Below are 6,000 nucleotides of genomic sequence, written 5' to 3'. Positions count from 1 at the left end.
GACGCGTACGCGCCATGTGTGCGTACGCACGAATTGGTTTGTGCCTTGGGCCCAATTTTTGCATAGTGTAGGCCTAACTCTCGGGGTTTTGGTTGGAAGGTGGAACTTCTGCATCCATGCGTGCGTGCCATATACGCGTGCGCGTGGATGGTCGAGAATGCTGGAAGTGCGCGTACGCGCCATGTACGCGTATGCGTGGATGATGCTCTGTTTTTCAAAATTTTTCTACGTTTTTGCACCAATCCAAGCATTCCAAACCTCCAAACAGCTACCAAAACACCTTAAAACCTTATTTAACACTCTAGACTACCAAATAAGCTCAACCAACTAATCTAAACATGAAATTAAACTAATTCTACCAATATTTATAAAAGAAAAAATGAAATGATATTACCATGGTGGGGTGTCTTCCACCTAGCACTTTTGTTTATTGTCCTTAAGTTGGACTTATGGGGAGCTCCTCTCAAGGTGACTTGTGCTTGTATTCATCTTGGAACTTCCACCAATGCTTGGTTCTCCATTGTGCCCCAAGATTCCATATTTGTTGCACCAAGTGTTGATGGAGTTCTTCACAAGCTTGGGGCTCCCAAAATTGATTCTCCTTATGCGATCCGGGATCCCACACTTTATTTTGACACCCATCTTGAAGTTGATCATTATTAGTCCATCCAGGTGGCATGATTTTAGAATTCTCATGTAAGCGATCAAACATCCCCCTAGACCCAAGTGATCTAGCTCTATACCAACCCTTGCTTTTAAGCTTTGAACATGTCACCACAACCATCTCCCTCTTGCTCTTAAGACCACATATATTTCTAAGTTGACCATCCGTCTTAAGCAAACCATATTCAAGGGGAATAACAAAGCTTAAGTATAAGGAATTTACCCACATGAATGAAAGAATGGATGGTGGTGGCTTGGGGAGAGATATCTCCAATGTCCTTGCAAGCTCTACTCCATTGTTTGCTTCTTTGTCAATCTCCACCTCTTCATAAACTTCTTCATTTTCAATCCTTTGTTCATCAACTTCATCCAACTCTTCTCCATCACTCAAGTCATAAATGGGAGGTTGAGAGAAATCTACCTCCACATCACTTTCAAATTCATTGGGAGAAGATTCTTCAAATTCAAAGGATTCTTCACCAAGAAGATTGGATGCATGATCTTTATCGCCAAGGGAACTTAATTCTTGCTTCATTCTCTCCAAGTCTTCATTCAAAATTTGTTTTGGAGGTTGTGCACTCTCCTCCTCAACATCAAATTCAATCTTCTCGGAGGTATGTTCTATGGTTCTAGTTTCCCATGGAGGTTCCGTATCTCCTAGGTCTTCAACCACTTCTTCCTTTTCTTCAATAGTCATAGGCTTCTCCAATTGTTCTAAAACAAAGTAGCATTCCTCCTTCTCCACCGGAGTTTCCAATCTCTCCTTCATGCTATGCTTTTCAATTAATTCTCCACATGTGACCATGGGAGTTCTTTGAGTACTCAAGCATTGGGAGACTAATAGGCTTACTACCTTGGTTAAGGTAGCTACAAATTCTAGTGTCTCCCTTTGTATTTCTCCTTGCCCTTGAAGTATAAGGCTAAGGATTTCATCCGTAGAGGATTGGAGTGGATAAGAGGGTTCATTGTCTTGGAGAAAGGGTTCATTATAGGAAGGTGGTTCTTCTTGGTAAGGATATGGTGGTGATGTGTATTGAGGTGGTTCTTGGGAGTATTGATATTGGAATGGTGGTTCCATGTATGGTTCATGTGGTTCAAAAGGTGGTTGGTAGGATGGATATGGATCAAGGTCATATTGAGGTGTTTGGTGGAAAGAGGCTTGTGAGTATGGTTGAGGTTCATGTTGAGGGTATGGCTCATAGGCATATGGTGGTGGTTCTTGAAAGTCACAAGTGGATTCACCATAGCCATTAGATTGGTATGCATCATAGAATGGCTCTTCTTCATAGTGCATTGGTGGAGGTTGTTGCCATGAAGATTGATCATATGCATATGGCTCCTCCCACCCTTGAGTGTCCCATCCTTGATACACATTCTCATTGAAGTTCTCATCACCTACAACATAGTTGTAATCACACTCATAGTCAAAATGAGAATTCATAATGGAAAGAGAAAACAAAAATCAAAAGATAATGAAAAACAAGAGAAATAAAATTCTACAACTAGCAAATAAAGCAAAAAGCAAGATATTCACACTATTCACATATATACAATAACCAATAACATAACACCATTGCAATTCCCTGGCAACGGCGCCATTTTGATGATTTGATTTTTGACGGTTTAGAATTTTACAAATGAAATCTCGTTGCAAGTATAGTTTCTAAACCAACACTAATCCTTTCATACAAAAATTTGTTTGTCACAAGTACAAACCCCTAAAATCTATAAACTGAAGTATTGGAACCTCGGGTCGTTCTCCCTATGAATTGTAATAAAGTGTCTTGTTATTGGTTATGAGTTATTTTTGGGGTTTTAATAAGAAATATGGAAGATAAATGGCAAAAAGTAAACTAATGGCTAAAAAGGTCTTGGCAAGGGTTGGTGGTCAAGAATCTCTATCCTAATTACTAACCACAATATGAGAATTGGCAAGGATTAATCTCATTAAGTCATCCTCTAACTAGTAAAGAAAAGTCAAATGAGCTATATCAATCCTAGTCCATAAGTCCTAACTCTCCACTAATTCAATTAGTGAGAATTAGAGTCAATGGCTTCCAATCATCAATTACTTGGACATTAGTAACTCAAGAGTTCCTAAGTTACCTTTCCAAGACAAGAACATAAAACTCTACTCTAAAATCCAACCAAGCATTTTCTTAAACACTTGGAAGGTATAAAAGAAAAGCATAGTAAATCAACAACAAGAACAACATCTAACAACTATTATTACAAAGAATTAATAACAACAGTCAAAAGAAACACAATTATTATGAGTTACCTCTAATTGAATTGAAAGAAAATGGAAGGAAGAAAAGTAGATCTACAACAAAATACAAGAACAACATAAAAGAGATTACAACAAAAGAATGGAAGAAGCATGAATGTAACTACAAGGAATTGAGAAGATAGAAGTAGAAGAGGAGTGAATGAAAACCTAGATCTAAGAACTAAACCTAATCCTAATCCTAATCTGAGAGAGAAGTGAGAGCTTCTCTCTCTAAAACTAACTCTAAACTAATCCTAGTGAGTGTGAATGAGTGAAAGTGAGTGAATCCCCTTTGCTCTTCAATCCTTGGCTTTAAATAGCATTTCTGGCACCAAAGTTGGTTGAGATTGGGCCCCACAATTCTTCTGAATTTGCTGGCCATGTTTTCATTAAAAATCATAAACCAGCACCGATGCGTACGTACACAGCACGCGTACGCGTCCATGGGGTGATTCGCAATGCGCGCGTAAGCGCCAGATGCGCGCGCGCGTCCATGGGCGAGTTCAACTTCTTTAACTCTTCATGATTTCTCCACTTTGCATGCTTTCCTCTTCACTCCTTTGATCCATTCTTAGCCTTTTCAATCTGAAATCACTAACAAATACATCAAGGCATCTAGTGGAATCAAAGGGAGATTAAAATCATCAAGTTAAAGGCCTAAAAAGCATGTTTTCACATCTAAGCACAAATAAGGAGACAATCACAAAATCATGCTAATTCATTGAATAAATGTGGATAAAAGGTATTAAAATCTCCTAAAATCAATACAAGATAAACCCTATAAATGGGGTTTATCAATTGCACTCCTTCAACAAGAATGAACTATGACTTCCTCATAGGTATTTTGTTCTTTGTCAATGGAGATGGGTAGGAAAAAAGCTTTATGAGATGTTGGAAGTGCATTATATGATAAAAATTGTGAAATGAGATATTTGCTTGGTAGGGATGTAGAGACATTCATACAATGATAATCTTTTAAATGACTTGGTAATTTTCGTTCCCTAGTTGATCTTTTTAATGGGATTAATGACCATGCAAGATCAGTGCCATGAAGAGTATGTATTGATGCATGAAGAGTGGACTCTTTAGTTGAGTCATGGAATGCAAGATTCTCTGACTCCATGTTTGAGTCATTTGGCGTGTAAGATGCACGTGTGTGGTGTATTGTGTGAGGCCATATCAAGGTGGGATGTGGAAAGTGAAGTTGGAGCATGAAAAGTGGTAGTGAATGTATCATATATGAAGGGATCATGTGTCTGTGCACGTGATGACATGGTTTCAGTGTTAAATGGGGAAACATTTTCTTTGAAAGTAAAACAATTCTCAAAGAACTTTACATCTCTTGACACAAATATTTCATTGGATTGAGTATCCAAGAGCACAAAACCTTTGGTACCTTTCCTTAATCCTAAGTGTGTGGATTTTCTTGTCCATGGATCTCTTTTTTTCTTCCAATAGATATGGTGCTAGCAAGTTCAACACCCGAAAACTATTAAATGTGAAATGGAAGGCAAAGACTGATGCAACACTTGATAAGGTGATTATTTTTTAAAAAACTAGATGGCAATTGATTTATTAAATGTACTTCATATGTAGTGACATAGTGCCAGTAGCATTTGGGAACATTTGATTCAAATAAAAGTGCTCTAGCTACTATAAGAATGTATTAGTATTTTCTCTCAACAACACCATGTTATTTAGGGGTTTTCACACATGTTCTTTGATGAATTATGCCATTTGATGTGTAATAAGTGGGCATGAGAAACTCTAGCCTATTATCACTTCTTATCTTTTTTACATTGTAATGAAATTGAGTTTTATCAAATGTAACAAAAGTCTTTAACAAATTTGAAGCCTCTGATTTTGTTTTCATGAAATTAAGCCAAGTGTGTCTTGATTTATCTTCCATAATAATTAAAAAATATTTATTACCTCCTCTAGAATGAATAGACAATGGACCCCATATGTCAACATGAATGAGCTCTAAGCAATGAGATGCAGTTTTGTTGTTGGTTGCAAATAGCAACTTTCTTTGTTTTGCTAATTGACAAGTATTGCATGGTAAAGATTCAGTGTTGTTACAAGTAATAAAATTGTAAGTAGATTGTATGAGTTTTAAACTATTCAATGAGGGATGTCCTAGTCTATAATGCCAAATATTCCTATCTTTACTGTTTTGGATAGTCATGATGCATGCTTCTGATTTAGTATGTAGTGGATGTTCTTTATTTAGTGTATAAAGGCCTCCAACAACCTCACTTGTGCCACTCATCTTTGAGGAGCTACAATCCTGTATCTCACAAAGTGTTTCAGAAAATTTCATGGTACAATATACTATGGCAATAAGTTTGAACACTAAAATTAGTTTAAAGTTGAAAGAAAGGATGAACAATGCATTTTTCAAATACAATTTGTCAGGAAATACTATAGTACAAATTATGCAACTTGTAGTGTAACAGCCATTTGGCAATTTTACAATTATTGGTGCTATTTTATGATAAGTTTTAAGATCATCTAAGGTGTATGATAAATGGTTTGTAACACCAGTATCAATCACCCATGATTTGCACTTTATATTTGAAATATTTAAGGCTTGAACACTTGTTTTGAAGTGTAAAACATGCACCAAATTACCTTGATGAGGTGGTGACTGCTATGAAGTCACTATTTGGTTGGCACTATGAATATTTCTCACCTCATGCTTGTTAAAAAGTGCTAACAAAACCTCTCTTTGTTCTGCAATAAATCTAGAGTTAGAATTTTTAGACTCTCCCAACTGAATGCTGAGTTTCTCATTTGCATCCTCAACGCCTATTGCAGCCATAGCTTTACAGCAGCTTCTCTACCATTTCTTTGTCTCAAATGTGGTGAAAGGCCATGCTTTTTATAGCATGTCTCAATGATGTGTCACAACTTTCCTGTTGTCTGCCTCTACCACATCTCCCCTAGCTTGTTGTCTACCTCCTTTGTCCCTTTCTTTCCCTCTACCTTGACTAAAGTCTATAGTTTTCAAAGAAGTTGAAGAGTATGTTATAAGTCTGTTGTCTGAGATAAGTTCCAAGCTGTGA

The sequence above is a fragment of the Arachis stenosperma genome, chromosome 6 (genome assembly GCF_014773155.1).
Source record: "Arachis stenosperma cultivar V10309 chromosome 6, arast.V10309.gnm1.PFL2, whole genome shotgun sequence".
Classification (NCBI taxonomy): Eukaryota; Viridiplantae; Streptophyta; class Magnoliopsida; order Fabales; family Fabaceae; genus Arachis; species Arachis stenosperma.
This window is presented reverse-complemented; position numbering follows the sequence as displayed.